The 16,763-nt window shown below is 39.6% G+C and overlaps 1 protein-coding gene across 26 annotated transcripts in view; it reads right to left on the bottom strand.

The window, feature by feature from the left end:
- The window catches only part of LOC308179187 (uncharacterized protein), a 198,516-nt gene that overhangs the window by 157,253 nt on the left and 24,500 nt on the right, over positions 1–16,763 (bottom strand). For 22 of the 26 annotated variants that reach the window (XR_013940212.1, XR_013940213.1, XR_013940215.1 and 19 more), the window contains exon 1: positions 5,982–6,525. The exons of 1 other annotated variant lie outside the window; for it this stretch is intronic. The gene's annotated coding sequence lies outside the window, so the exon portion shown is untranslated. 3 more of the 26 variants (XR_013940211.1, XR_013940234.1, XR_013940214.1) reach the window with 3 other exon arrangements.

Genomic DNA, 16,763 nt, shown 5'->3' with positions numbered 1-16,763 from the left:
TAGCGTGTGCTGGAGACCAGGGGGCATCCCAAGCATACCCCGAGGCTAGACCACTCCATGGGGCTGGCTGGCTCCTCTCTGATCCATCTGGGATTTCCCATCCTCTGGCAAGTTTCTCCATTCAAACTCTCTTCCTCTAGAAGAACCACTGGGTAGGGAACCAGCTTGTCCCAGCATGTGTTTCTGTATCACCTAAGCTACTGCCTGTAAATGAAGCAGTTTGGGTGGCATCCCGCTGGGGGAGGACCAAGGCAGACATCACCCATGATTTTGCTGCGGGCAGCTGGCAGTGGCTGGGGGGAAGGAGTGGCAGCCATGGGTGAGCAGCCCCATGGTCACCTCACCAAGCACTATCAGCCAGGTAAGAAAGCCTCACCTTGTGCATCTCCAGCAGGCTCATCACCAGGTGACCTCCAGCCCTGACCAGTGCTGAACACCTTGGCATGCAGCTGAGTCATTTGGATCATACAAGTGGTTCCAGCACACTCAGAGAAATCATTTGCATGAGCCAAGTGACTCAGTGTTTGCAGGAATAGCCTTCAGAGAGGTCAGTGCAAAACAACAAGATTTTGGAGAACAGTTGCAGTGTTTTGAATTGCCCTGGACAAGCTATTTATCAGTCATTTCTTTGGACTTCAAAAATCATACTTTATTTTTCAGGACCAGGCTGTATTTTTCATTACCCTGACACCCAGCAACATTTTATGGGTAATACGGCCCATCTGAGGATATCAGTTTCTTGCTATCTAAAATTGTAACATAACTCATTAACTTCACTGTCTTCATATATTATACTACTATAAAAAAGGTCACCCTTATTAATTGAAAAATAGTTGCTCAAAAAATTGACTAAACATCTTTTTTCTTTCTCTTGCAAACACTCACAAGTATATAGTGGCTCATTGTTTTCCCTCCTTGAATAGATGTCTTTAAAAAGCGCAAATAAAGAGAATTAAATGCTGTGTCAAACTACTGGTACCGCATGTTTAAACACCTGCTTCCCTTCATCAGTCCTTCATAACATTGTTAAACGATAATTATACATGCTGATGAGTAACGAATCAAAATACTGTAATCTATCTTGAAAGGGGTTTTGCTAATATTACACATAAGGCATTAATGGGATATTTAGACTGTTCTTGTGAGAGAAAACATACCTTTGTATACAGAGAAAGAGAAACACCAGGAGAACTTACTGCATTTTTCTCTTTTACAGCTGGCTTCAAACAAAACATGGTTTATTACTCCTTATGCATTTTATATAGCGAAAGGGGGGACTTGGGGCTTTTTGCATATTTTGGTCTGAATATTACAGTTAGTTTCACAATTTTTGTCACAGTGACTGTGGTGTAATGAGAGCTGCCTCCCCCATGTCCTCGCCTCCTGGCACTGCCTTTGCTCCCATCTGTGGTCCTGCACCATCAGCTCCTCAAGGCAGCAGCCATGCCCCAGTACTGTCCAAACAGGTCTTAAGCTGGCTGGGAGAGGGATGTTCCTGCACTTCCACCCATCCATTTAGCTCATAGCAGTGACTTCTCTTACAAAGAAAGTCCACAGAAAGAGTGTATCAGAGGAGTTAATGTTGCAGGACTAGTTAGAACCCAAGGTAATTTTGGCACTTGCAGCACCTCTTCCTAATGCACTTCAAAAGTCACTGTTGAAGTAGCATGCACATTTGTGTAACATGCAGCAGAACTTGTGAACTGTCTGTTTCTTAAAGACAGTCTCTTATGGGGATTCTCTCATGCCTAATAACAAGTTGAGCTCTCAGTGTAACTCCTCCTCAGTGGGTAAATAAACAGGATTTTTCCCCTTTAACCAGCCATTGATTTTCCAGACACTAGTCAAAGCTTAACATTTTGCTACCTTAACTTCTTTACATTTTTATATATATCAATGAGCAAGCTCAGAAGTTGGGACACCCACAGTGCATCATGACAGTACAAGAGCAAGTCCACCTCTGCCCTCAGCAAGATCCTGAACCACACTACACATCTACCAAATACTGGGGAGGGGGGAACAAACAAACAAACAAAACTAAAATGCAGAACTTTGATGGATGTAACTAATCACATCAATGGACTCTTCAGCGCATTCTAATTTTCTCACGATTCTATTAACTTTTTATTAACCCTTTCAGTGTTTCAGAATTACCTTTCTCCCTCTTCATTAAGTATCTCATAGTCTTACTGATCCTTCTTTGCTAGGTTTCCTCTTCATTCCACAGGTAGCAAACACCTTTTCTATCCAACTGTCTAATTGATTGATATAATAAAGTCAACTCAAAATAGATTGTTTGTACTGGCTTGACTTTTGACTTTCTTGAAAGATATAGCATTCCTTCCCCCAAAATACCTGGGTTTGTACTTTAGTCCTTAACAGTGTTAAAACTAGCACTGTTTTTCAAGTTACAAATACAAACTTCAGAACTCTGTGCTAAAAATGTGTGAGCCACTAGCAGGCAAGAACCTTGCAAAACTGTCTGCCTTTCAGATCAGGTATGAAATTAATAATGACCTCCAGAGCACCAGCCATGAACACAGTACCTCAGAGTACCCGCCTCTTAGGTGAATTTCAGTTTCTTACACCCAGAGGGAAGATTACACAGTTCTGATGCTGCATATCTTGTTCCCTGCTGTCTATCCTCCTCACACCATATAATATGTAATAGCCTCATACAATCCTAAACTGCAATTTCATATCATTTTATGTTTAGAGGTGTGATTTTCTCTTGAAGAAAAGCTTTCCACAGAGAGCAAACAAACCATCTGTGATCTCATCACTCAGCTGGCATTCCAGCAATTTGCCATTGTCTTAATCAATACTTCTTAATCTGATATAACTACTTCACTATCCAGAAAGCAACCTTAGCTCATGTTATTTGCACATTCACACAAATTTAAGACACCACACATAGTGAGCCAACGCACTTACACATCATTAATAATGTTGGCTTCAGCAATCACACAGTCCTGGCGAGATTTTCAAAACTTTCCCTTAATTTCAAAGGAAGAGGTGTTAAACCAAAACTAAAAAATTTCTTTAAATTCCACCGTACTGTGCTTGACTAAGACCCTGGGGAGCAATTTAAAAACCTGAGCCCAAAGGAACTTAGGCAGGCAACACAACAGGTTTAATCACGCTTGTCATTTACAGAAGTGTAAATCTAGAGTAATTCTTGAGATGTTAGCAGAATTGTGCCAGATTCAGCTGAATCTTGGTTACATCCACCTTGGAAAGTCAACTTCAAGACCACCAAACAATCTTAGGGTAGGGACAATCAGGTTGTATTCATATTCTTTCTAGTTGTGAGCAAAACCATATGGTACAAGCAGAAGTAAAGGTTGGCCTCACATACAAAAACCATCCAAAATCCAAAGTCATGGAAACTGTTCTCAGTTATATCAACTGAGTAATTAATTCAAAAGGCTAATTACAGTTTAAGCATTGATACTTTAAATATTGTTAGTAAAGAATCACCATTGCTCCTTCTTTTCCCATTATTTTCGATTCTGTATTTACAGCAGTTTAATATCCTTTAAAAAAAATAATTGTGATTTTTGGGTTATTTGATGTTAAAGTGCATCCATATCTGCAACAGAGTTAAAAGTCTTATAAAATAATACCATAACTATGTCTGTTGTGTTATTAAATAATTTCTCCCAAAGCTTTCGAGAGTGAAAGATAACTTGTAAAACTGCTCAAGAAGCAAAATAGCGTAGATCTCCAACAGACTTTCTTCCTTTCAACCTGAAGTAATATCCTTTATTTAAGTAATAAATTAATTGAGGCAGAGACCAGAGGGTTTTTGGTTTACGTATATCAGCCTTTTCCTAAGGTTTCCCCGTGACACTGACAATCTCTCATAACAAAACAGAGACATCACAGAACAGCAGCATGTCTTAGTTCTGTTCCTACAAGATATACTAGACTGGTAACTACTGAAGAATATCCGATCATCCCAGTATAACATTTCTATAAATCTTGATGGAATACCACGCCACTTTCTACATGCAAATGACTTAGAGAAAAAAGAAAGTTGTGATGTTGTTCACTTATGCACTTATTCATTGCTGAATTCCAGTCTTCTTTCACCAGCAGAAATTCCTGTGCCCTAATCAAGTTGGCAGAGTAGTGTAGGACTAATAGCAGCAAGAAACAGGACACAAATTCTCACCTCTGCTACGTGCAGTTATCAGAAAAACGCCATTGAAAAAGAAAAAAAAAAAGTGCTAACAGCCTTCATATTTAGCATTTATGCAATACAAACTGAGTGTAAATTACCAAATTAGAAGAGCAATGCTTGACCCCCATGTAAATGCGTAACAGTACAAGTAATGTAGCAAAAGATTGGTCTACACTGCACAACTTTGCCTGCCTAGTAACAGTGGCTGAGTCTCAGAAATAAATCACATTCTCTCAAATACTTCTTGTATGCTGGCCTACAGCAGCTATATAGTACTTTGATAAAGCTGTCCTGAAATTAGTGTTAAAATCTGCAAGCAACCCCCCTCTTTTCGCTTGCAGACCTTGTGTCTCCACTAGGGGGTATTACCAGTATATCTATATTGCCATAGCCACACCAGCAATGCCTGCCTCCCCTCTTTCCCTTCCAGGGTCAGAATTTGTACTAAAATCAGCAAGTTTTGCCCATCAGGGCCCAGCAGACTCCCTGAGGTTCTGCAGTCAGTCTGAATGACATTTTCAGGATGCTGCGCTATGGAGAAATGCAGTGAGAGACTGCAAGTTCCAGCATGCCTTGGCCAGCAAGAAATTATTCTGTTCTGGGTGTTGTAGGGAGCCAGTACTTGATTATCATGGTATCCCTGAAGACCTCTGCACACATGCTGACTCTAGCAGTGTTTTGCACATCTCAAGGCTGTAAGACTGGACTTTACTTTTTTATGCCCCAACAGCTGGAAGATAAGAAGAAAATGCTGTGTCTTGCTTTAAGAGCAATTTATAGTAGAGGAAAACGCAACGTGAACAAGCTGCCACAAACAGTTGGATTATTTGTTTTGCATAGGAAAGAAAGGTGTAGTGACAGAAAGGCAGGTGGGGAATCTTCCCTATGCTGGCCAAATAGAAGCGTGAGCTTACAGGGAAAGGTGATTTGGATTAATGTTGGCAGTTGTTCATTAGATAATTCCATAGGCTGAACTTTTTGAGTCTATGCCCTTTCTTTTCCCACCCAGACAGACTGCCTTCTTTGTGACTCTAGTCTTTATAAATGTATGGCTTCAGGGTCAAGAAGAACCAAGATCTACCACATGCAACACTGCAAAGAAAACAAGTGATAATTCGCACCCCAAAAACTTTGCAGCATAGAAAATACAGACAGGGAGAAAGGTCTGCCCTGAAAATTTCATGGCTGAAGAGATGCAGAAGGTGATTACAATTTGGGACTGTCATAAACAAAGAGAAAAAAGATAGGGTAACTGGCAGTAGGGGCTATAGCCCTAATCCTGCCTCTTCCTTCTACAGTGCTGGGACACCTCATTGAACTGCTCTCAGTGGCCAACTTGAGATTTTTGGGTTACACACAGTCTTAAAAAAGGTTAGGTGCTTTCCCTGGGTGAGCTGCATGTTACATCTGAATAAAAGAAAGGAGAAAGAGACTGGGTCCTGTTTTTCAGCTCACACAGACTTGAATTAAAAAAATGCAGCCAACAAATTGGCTTTTATTATTAGCAATGTCATTAATTATACCATTATTCACAGATAGTAGATAATAAGTATTAATTAGCAACAGCAAACCAACCTTGTCTTGGCACCAATAATAAATATTGTTTCTAAGTATAACGTCCTGAAATATCTCCAGCCACATCAAGGTCACACAACTCATCCTCAGGGTAAAATGGTGCTCTTAAATTTAGAAACATAAACTAGATTCATTTATATTAGAGCAAATACACTTACCTTATGAGTAAAAAATAAAAATAAAAAAATAATAATGTAACAGTAAACTTGATATACCTCACTTTCATTCGCCTTAATGCTCCTTATTTGTATCTGCACAGGTATAGCTGACATGGACACAGAAGAGAAACATGCAGGTAACAGATCCTTCAGTGGAGGTAGAGTTCAGACCAGCAGGAGACATCGTACCAAACATCTCTTTCTTCAGGCCCTCACAGAATTTCACACATTTCCCATCTTTCACTCTGGGCCCCAAGGGAAGGGGCCGCTCTGGGGGGACACATTCAGACACAGATATTTTGTCACCACCCAGCAATGTCTATCTGATGCCAGCAGCCCACTGACACTTTGTCACCATGACAGCCCCCCACTCTGGCACACCAGTAGTGCCTGCAGCAAAAGCTGGTACCCACTGCTGTGGTCAAAGCAGGTAGCTGGCCTTCACACGTGATAACCTTATGTGTTCAGCATAAACCTACTATTTATACTGACAGTAATGGAAAATATTAGAGAGTATATTTCCCTATTCAGAATACTCTGGTAAATTCAAGCAAGTGCCACTGCTGACCAAGTCGGAGAGAAAATATTTCTCATGCTAAACCTAACACTCACATCAGCACTGTCAGTTCTCACATGATATTTTACAGGGGATGAGTCTGTATATATGTAAGGTACTGCAAATCGTCTCCGATAGGCAGACCTAGGTCAGCTAAACCCTTTTCATGCTAGAATAGCACAGGGAAAAAAAATGTGGACAGCATGTGGGGCCTGAGTTTGAAGAGTGTAGTGGTCACCACTGAAGGCTTACTCCCCTAACTATTCATCGTAAATAGGAAGGAAATTAGGACAATTAGAACAGTTAAAATGTAAATGACAGAAATAGCTGAAAACCTTTTTCTTCCAGTTCCTTCTTGTTTAAACAAAGCCCTAACGAGCTACAATCAGAGAGGTCTGCAATGGATCCATGGCAACAAAAAGCCCTGGCCTATGGCTACCATCTTTCCCAGCACACTGACATTAATTTACCAGATATACATGTACACATTTCAGGAAAAATCACCAGGCTCAAGCTTCATTCACTGAAAAAGGGGATCATTAGCAAATGAAAGAAAAAATATAACAGGTCAGCAATTTCCTTGATGAACTCATCTATTTATTTTTATTTGAAAGAGAAAGATGAAATTATTCTTGTAATTTTTGTGCTTTGTACCTCTAGTGAAGAGAAAATTGCACCTATAAAGCTGATTTTGATTCTTACACAGCAGATGAATAATAAAATCAATGCTTTGACATCTATGTATTCCTAAAATATTCTTCATAGAGTCATCTGAATAGCACATTAAATGCAAAAGGTGATAGTGCTAGCAATAGTTCTAAAAATTACACCAAGCAAGGTTTTATTTGTTGTTGTTTTGTGATGTTTTATAATCCTTGTGTGTGGAAAAGGGGTTATTTAATCAGTCAAAAGATCAAGAGCCATCCAGCAGTAGAAGAATACTAGCTCCAAGCCTGATCAAAGCAGGAATTCCTAAAAACTACACAAGATATGAATAACCTATTAAAACAAAAATCCCTGGCAGTTATGATGGGGATTTCGGATATGCTGTATACTACTGATGTGGCCATAGTACTTATTAAGAGTTAAAAATCAGTTAACTTTGTGGGTGGAAAAAGGTCTATAATGTTTCCTGTTGGATGTTTTCTTGCTATCAGCTTGTAGGTCTGGCTCGCCTGGCAGAGATGTGCTGTGTTATTCCATAAGTTCCCTGTGCTACTTGCCAAGTTCTGTCCATCAGTCCAGGAACTTCTGTGTGCTCTGGTATCTCACCCTTACCTGACCTCACCAACCCTTCACCAACTGCTAGCAATGCTACTGAGTTACCTCATGCTCTACGGTCTGTGGTCTGCAGGTTACCTTTCCTTCTGTCCAGGGTCTTTCTCCTCCTTGCAGCAGAATGACAGGGTCAAAAATACAAGCCATCCCTATTCCTGTGCAGGACAGTCTCCAGTGAAGATAATTGGGCATAGTGAAATGCCAAATAACCTCCCGTGAATGGAGAACTGGTGCCAGTAGAGCAGAGCATGCAAAACAACGCTGAATGCACCATAGCAGTTATGAGACTGTGTTTACAGTAGAGCAGCAAACACCTTTATCTCATGAGGTTATTCCACTCACAAAGGCTGTGTAATAAGGAACAGCCTACAATGTATTTAAAAAGAGGCCTCTTATTTTTATTTCAGTTTTGCAGGCTGAGCACATCATTTTTAGATGAGATTTCAAAAAGAGATTTCAAAGAAATAACACATCCAAGGTGATGCTAGGGCAGTAAAATAGAAATTTGAGCTCAAGTTGAGTTTTGCCTCATACAGGTTTGCAGTGTGACCATGACCTGTCATAGTCAGATTTCCTCAGTTGGCTTCTCAGCTCTGTAAATGTCACGCTTGTCTACAGGTTCTAAAATTAAAAACTCAACTGATAATTTATTAGAAATTAAATCATTTAGGGCTGGGCACCTTTTAGAACCAGACTTCCTGAAGCATAATTTCCACTCCCCAAGTCCAATGGAAAGATAAAGCATGAGATTGCTCCATCATATATTGGCTGACTTTCTTGACCTGATCAAAATAATCATAAATAAGTAAAACCAGATATCTGGGACTTATCTTACAATTACTCTTATAGTAGGTTAAAGCACTACTTCACATTAATTGGTCACATTTCCCTTTCCAGGCCAAAACCATGAATCCATTGTATATGTAGCTTAAAGTCACCCACAGAAGACTTACACAGAGAGACCATGATGTTCTGTGTTGCATCTAGCAACCATTTCAGCTGTCTTTGCCCAAAGAGCAACTTCAGCACATGCTTATGTTTTGGCATGTTTGTTGAAGTTCAGTTGTGCAAATTGCTGAGCAGGCAGAGAGGAAGCTGATGAAACCTGGGGTGTCAGTAGAAATGATTCAAAAAAATTGCACAGCATATATTTGACTTTCTACTTATGAGCAATACCCTAGGGAATCATTCTGACCATAAGCACTCATAAGTGTTGCTGCTAGACATTAAACAACATACATAAGATACATCTAGCGGTTGTGCTGACATAGGACCCTAATCCTGGCCACGGTTACTACCAAACTACCAACATTAACTGGGAGCAGATAATGGTCTCTTGATGCAGCAATGCCACTTAAATACTTTCAGTGAGTAATAAATACAATTTACTGTCTTTCATTGCACAAATTCTCTCATCTTATTTCATGTTGTAATTTGTTTGAAAGGAACGTTATGGAGTCAATTACATTTTAACTGTATTGTGTTTCTATTTTTTTTTTTAATTGTCTGCAATGTCTGACAAACAGCAGTCTGCACAGTCACTCTGGGGACTCTTTTTCACACTGTTTATAATTACGGCAAATGTGTTCTTTCTAGGTTTAGTTACCAATAAGGAGTAATTTCTTTATAGCTGTAAAGAGCTATTGTGCTTGGGGTGTCCAGCAGTACCATGTTCATCACCATTATTGTTCAGTATGTTTGTAAAGTCCCTTAAAGGTCTAATAAGGCAAAATAGGAAGGCTGTTGATGGATATCAACACAATACAATACAAACAATACAACATATTTCGTTTCCTGAGCCCTCAGAAGAGCTATAGCTCCAGCTCAAATGCTCCTAGGATCTCTAGGCCTTGATGTTACCATGGCAGGAGCAATAGCAAACAAAGAAGAGCCAATGCTTTATAAAACAAAATGTGAAATATAGCCTAGTTATTACGGACATATAACTTCAAATAGTTTTTTGGCAGGCAAAGCCTTATAAAACAAGACAAGAATTATTCAGTGTTGGTTATCTCTAAAATATCTGTGAAAAGGCACTACATGTACATGCACACACACGTATTTATATTTGGAAAATCTCGTATAATCAGGATTACTGAGTTATTGTAAGTCAAAATACAACACTTTAAAACTATAGGCAACATCTAAGAATTTCTTCAGCCACAAAAATGCAGCCACTTCTGGGGTGGGTGATACCAACCAGCCTAAGGAATTAATATCATGCACAACACTTACAGAGACCAGGAGCTGAAAGGCACTCCTGGTGAAGGCAAAAGAATATTGTTAGCTAGAATGCAATTTGATCAAGGCAGAGTTTCATGTCTTCTCGATGATAAGTTCAACTGAAATTTAAACTACAGAAAGAGTCAGGACCCACTTTTCTCTCTGATTGAAATAAGGTGTTTCCCAAAGCTTATTTCCCGAAGGTCAGCCAATATTCAGTGCAGAACTGTATTTCAACGTCCAAAACTACCATAAAGCAGATCACTTCCTAGAAAATCTCCACACAACATCGGCTATCAAAGCATTGGTTGCAGCTCTACTGATGCATTCTTCCAATGCTGCTTTAAAAGCTCCTAGGGGCAGATCATCCTCATGGGGATTAGACAGTATACAGCAGCTGGGAATCTGTGGTCAAAAACATGTAAGACCTACTCATTCCCACTGATCTATAGCTGCATGGATATATAGAAGTACATGCAATAGCATTATCTGGTCAAAACTTAGTTAGTATTAAATTTAGCACTGGTTTCCATTTGAGTGCTCACCTGTGGTAAACTACAGTGGCCTACAAAAGTAGGCGTCTGGATGGTTGGTTGACAGCACTTCACGCTCCCATAAAGAGAAATAAGCTATTCAGTGGAATTACTGTATGTCTCGGAAGTATGTACCAGCTACATTTACTAATCCTGCATATTCAAATCTCTATGACTGTAAAAAGGGATCTAGGAATGCTCTTTGTCAGCCTGACTAGCTTCAAATGGTTTTAAGAACACGAGTAGTCTGCTAAGTAAATGAATCACAAACTAAGGATAAAGTAGTGGTTACAGGTTGTCTGTCTTTGTCAATGTCTTTAGCATTCCACCCAAAGAGAAACCACCTGCAATACGGTTCTAGGGTTTCGCAAAAGTTTGACCTCATCGCATTTCAGTTGGTCTAACATACAGGTATGATTTCTTTGTAGATTAAAGAAGTATTGTAATCAACATGGAAAAAAAAAAAACCACACACACACTTGAAAGTAACAAGTAGCTCAGATATTCATTACTAGCCATTAACCTGATTTTCTAATGAATACGACATTAGGCATTCATTAACAATCATTTGTGTTTATGTGGAACAGTGGCTGTATAATGAAGGTTGATAAATGAATAGAAATGAAACGAGGGAATTTTGGACACTTGTAAAGCAATTAACTTGTTTGGCATTAATTACATATTGAAAAGCTAAATCAAGTACATTTGGAAAGCCACTAGGACAGAGACACAGACCAAGGGTAGATATAAAGTCTAGATATAAAAGAAAAGCTTTATTTCTTTTAAATAAAGAAATATAGCCAGAAGTATGGTATTAATGACAAACAAAGTCCATTGCTAGCAAAAAGAAACCAGATTGCAGCCTGCATGTTAATAAAGAAAAAAGTTAATGAAAACTGAAACAATGAAGCCAATAAAATAACCCCTCACAGTTGACAATGAAGTGCAAACAGGTGGTGTACTAGAGGGTTAATGTTTTTGTTTCTTAAAGAAAGAGCCATACAAGTGCCCACACACTTGAATGTATGCTAATAAACGAAACCACCTAGCAAATTAGATGCTAGAAATGAGGGAATATGGAAGCTCATTTTACAGTTACCAGGATGCATTCCCTCTAATGAGTTGGTAACCTGATCTTTCCAGGCAGTTCTTACTGCACCATTTCTGCTCCGTGTGGCCCCAGCCCTGAAAACAGATGCTTCCTGTACCCTTCGCCTGCTCGGAGATGCATTAACTGGCAACGCAGTCTCAGCAAACATCATCCCCATGCCTCTTTTGTGAGATTGGGACATACACTATTAAACAGCAGGGGCAAAAAGGAGACAGAGAAAATGGAATAGTAAATAATGGGAAAATTTTGCTTTGCTGTGATTTGCTAAAGGGGGAGGAGGGAAGGGATCCTCTCTCGGCAAAGGAGGAAGGGTCTCCTGTGGTATATTTTATATACCTCACCTTGTCCCACTGCTCTTGATGAAGCAGGACCATTCACTTCCCCTGGCAACACCCAGGACAACCTCCAAGTGCAGGAGCTGCTCCCCTGCTCTCACCTGCCCAAAGGGGGCTGCTGTCCCAGTAAAAAACGTCTGCCAGCACAGCAGACCTCAGTGGCCAGACACACTGAATGTTTTGACCTGGGAAACAAAGTGAGACACTGCAAACTGAGAGCCCCTTGTGCTATGGCAGCAGGTGGCAGCTGATGAGAGCTGTCCGTCTGTTGAGACATCCCTCCCCTGGCAACGAGCCGGACCTTCCCTGCCCAAACCAGCGACTTGGGTGCTGCCAGCACCCAGCTCGTGCCAGTGAGAAAAGGAAAGGACTTCCCTCTTCCTGTTGCTCGTGCAGGAAAGCTCAAATTTTAGTTTTGTCTCCATCAAAGACTCATACAGATGCTCACGCATCCTGAGCTAGATTGAGACACCTGTCAGCAATGCCTTCTGTTTCAAAGAGGCTCAGCAAACACCATGTACAGAACCCAGCTCCATTTCCAGGAATCGTTAACGGTCCTTCCCTCCAGTCAAATGTTCTGCCACTGATTCCACTTATGAAATGCCATTATAATCAAACTAAGAAAAGCATACAGAAGATTACTTATATCCAGATATTTCTGCAATTGAAAGAGCTTTACTTGTGACAGCACACACTTCACCTGACACGTGCAATCTATATTCAAGCAGTATTCTGGATTTCTATCCTATACCACAAAAAACTTCTTATTCTCTCGTGTGTTGCAAGCACATTTCCATGACAGAAGAATTAAAATCTCATCTTGTTGCAATTAATCTTGATTGGCCTCACAGCCAAGATTTGGTGGATGCATGTTTCATACTGCATGGATCATATCAAAGACACGGACTACCACAGACACATCACCAACTCTTTAGGAGGAATCCGATTTTATTTAGCTTGGACCAAACTACACATGGCCCTAAGTAGGAGTAAATTCATTTGATATTTATACAAAGTGTTTTGAACTTGCTTTTTCTCCACTGCTGTGGTTCTTCGATGCTAGCTGAGAAGCCTGGTGCACCTTCAGAAAGGACCAGCAACACTATAGGAAACCACAAATCCTTAACTAACATATGCTAACTTTTCTCCTAGGAACAAAAGCAGCATCTCTGTTGTCCCTCAGCAGAAAACACCAATCAAAGAAGACTCTTTTCAAGAACAAATGTTAGCCAGGAACTTCAGTTGTGTTTAATTAAGTTCTTCCGAAAGAAACTGCATGCTGTGGCACTGAAAAGGTTATCAGAGGTCAGCTGCCTGCCATGACTTTGTGACCCCCAAAAAACAAAATAAAAGATAGTGGTATCCCTGCTGGTAAGATTGGCTTCCGCATTTGTTTCCCTCCCTTTCTGCTTTAATTTAATAGCAATCAGCACAATATGGCTGCTTTTCTTCGAACAATAGGATGGGCAGAAGTTAGATTTACAGCACTGCAAGGGGGAAAGCAGGAAAGAAGGGAAGCACACTATGGCTCTTGATCTACAATAGGAACATCACTTTGATACCCATAAATAACTTGGAAATCTACTTAAGATTCATTGCTGTCAAGAGCAGACAGATGTGCACCTTTTTAAAATTTAGTAATACCTTATGGAGCCTCTTGAACACACAACTGTTAAATCAAACAACTACCTTTAAAAATGGAGGATAATTCAGTGTATAGATCCATGCTGAACATATAATGTATTCTCAATATTTCTCCAATCCATTACAGAAGAGTTATCCTCACAGATACATGAATCCACATTTAATCCACCAGTACAGCAAGAAATACCAAGTAGGTTGAGAGAACCCTAGCAGATTCCTCCTCAAGTTTCTTCAGTCACAGCAAATAGGAGGCTACAGTCCCTGAGATTACCAAAATGAACAAGAAGAGATAGACTTCGACCTGAGGTGTCCAAAGGAAAAGTCTGTGCAATTCCAAAGATTTCAGAATATTTATTATAACACTACCACCCTATTAATATATTTAAAGCACATCAATATTAATGAGATTGCATCCCAAATTTAGTTTCTCCTTTTAGGGATGATAAGTTAAAATTGAGTTGTTTAACCTCCAGATTCTGCTTAATCATTTTTGATTGCAAGAACTTTAGACATTAGGAGCTAATGCTTCTGTTATTGTGTGAGAAGACGCAAGATGAATGGTGTTTTTTTGTTTGTTTGTTTGTTTATGCTTTTTAATTCTTTCCAATCTTTTTCACCTATGGTCCTTCATGACTTTGAGAATTTCTCTGTCTCATTCCTGCACAGAAAACTGCCTTCTGTGAAAAATTTCCATCATAGGAAACTTATTAGCAGCTTCCTTCAGTTCCAGCACAGGATGGCATCTGTGACCTGGCTGACAAATACCCCCATCGCATAAAATCCTGGCCCCATCCAAGCCCGTGGCAAAACTCTCATTGACATCAGTGGGGAGAGGGCAGCCCCTAGCTTTTTGCTCATAATCAAGCTCATCATCTCTTGTTCTCCAGACCCACCAGTCTGCTTTCTACAGTGTGAAATACTCAACTCTGCTCCCAAAGCGAGAGCGGAGGCCAGGAGGCTTGGAGCAGTCTGTGAAAGGGCAGCCTCAACACAGAGATTGAGCCTGAGGCCACTGTCACCATAAGCACCTTCCTAGCTGCTAAATCCTGTTTGTTCTTAGCAGTTAAGCCATTCACCAAAAACTAAGAAAGATGATTCCACCCCCCTTTTAGATCACTTATTCATTTGAGTTTGAGGAGAGGTCAAATAATGGGAGGATAATTCGCTGCAATACTGCAAAATCTCACACTGAAATCAGTATGATTTTAGCTTCATTAGGAATACAATGTACTCATAATGTGAATATTGGCTTCATTTCTAACCTCATTAAATACAGAAAATACCTTTTATATTTTCTACATGTCTCTAGTATTGAATCTTGGGTCATTATCATGCTAAACAGCACAGACCAGAAAGTCAGATATATTATGGCAGGGTCTTGTGCTTTTTTTCTCAGTAATCCCTTTAGTCACAAAGTACTGGAACTTTTGTTTGCCAGGTGAATTACTCTCTAAAAAATGCAGTTGCTCTTCCAAGAGGGTATATCTCTATAACATACTGATTTGCAAAAAATAAAATAAAATAAAAAAACTCTTATCAATAACTGTATCAATTCCAGCGGCAAGCCCAGCTTCACAGTTCAGAAGTACACATTGTAAAGTGATTCACAATTAGAAAATCAGTTTCAAGATTAAAGTCATCAGAGATAAAAAGACAACAAACTGCTGTTAGTTTTCTGTAGCAGCAATCAATCCTGTTCTCTGCGCTTGAATTTTCTCTTGTGCTGAAACACTATAGTCGTGAGGCTTTAATCAATACACAGAGCAATTACTTTCTAAAGTAAAACAATCTTAGGTCAAAGAAAGATAATGGAAATCATACAGGCAGTTATTCACGTCTAAATGCCAAGCTTCTGGTTTCACTTCCAGACAGATCCAAGTGACAAGGAGTACAATATTTGTTTTCCTTAGTAACTCACCGGGATACCACGGCATACACTTTAACTGGGTACAGTCTCCTGTGTTTGTCTTCAGCTTGTTCCACATAATTCAGCAAAATACACAGAGAAGTGTCACATCTGGATTTGTTACCTAGGCAGCAAATAAACTTAGTCTGAAACCTCACAGCAAAACACGCACTTCGAAATTTTGACTAGTGCGGCAAGTGCCTCATTTATCAAACCCACAAGGAGGAAAACAAAATACAAGTGAGCAACAGCATCTCAGTTAAACTGAAGTTGCATTGGGGATTTTCAACTTTAATTACTTTAATTTTCTAGCTCTTACTTTCATATCACAATTGAATATTGAACAGAGCACTGGTATCTATTATACACCAACATGGCAACAAAGTCCCAGCCCTATGCAGGGAACAAGCTAAAACCATCTTTACGACAACGATTATATTACATTAATGGCATAAAATGCAAATGGGAGAAGTTGTGGTTCTACCTACTGTATCAGGTCTTTTTAATAAAAATATGCATTTTGGAAAAAAAAAAAAAAAAGCACAGATCATCTAAGTCAGGAAAAAGGTACTTAAAAGAAAGACTAAACAGTCCTCTACGACTCTGTACTGTTCAGTGTAGAAGTTAAGAAAATGCATTTCATGTTTTCATGATGCTGGATTCAAGGTTATTTTAAAGATGCTTACAACATCTTGGGATTTACAAGACTTTGAGTCTGTAAGTAAGATCTTCAAGCTCACACTCACCTTGTTTAAAGCGGAGTTCTTTAGCACGAATTTCTTCAAAATATTTTTCCAAAAAGAATGACCAAAGCACCATACTAAGCAGTTGGTCAGTATAAGAATTTTCTTGTTCTTCTGAAAATAATACATCATTCTTCTTCCCTGCAACAGAAGGTCATTTATACCTTGCAGAGCAGATGACTTGGTCTGCTTTGCTTAAGAAAGCAAAATAGGTGTCTTTGCTGGTACTTCGGAAGTGTATCTTAACCTTCTGAGCCGTGGTTTGAGACGTAATGTTCAAAAGCTTCAGAGAGGCAGAGTGCAGTGGCAAAAATAAATAAATGCCAGACTGAATATTACCCACACAGTGCCAATGGTAGCCAAGTGATTTTTCTCAGGTATTTTTAACAAGGGTGTGAGCTCACCCTGTAAATGATAAACTGAATGAGGACCGTATAATATTGAGGCCTGACGAAAGCCAATAAATCTGATTATAGGCATAAGGGTCGGTTGTTTAAAGGATTGATAACAATAAG

The sequence above is a fragment of the Anser brachyrhynchus genome (genome assembly GCF_964034855.1).
Source record: "Anser brachyrhynchus genome assembly, chromosome: 1".
In the NCBI taxonomy this organism is placed as follows: domain Eukaryota; kingdom Metazoa; phylum Chordata; class Aves; order Anseriformes; family Anatidae; genus Anser; species Anser brachyrhynchus.
Note: the sequence above shows the minus strand (reverse complement) of the source record. Positions and strands in the feature narration are given on the sequence as shown.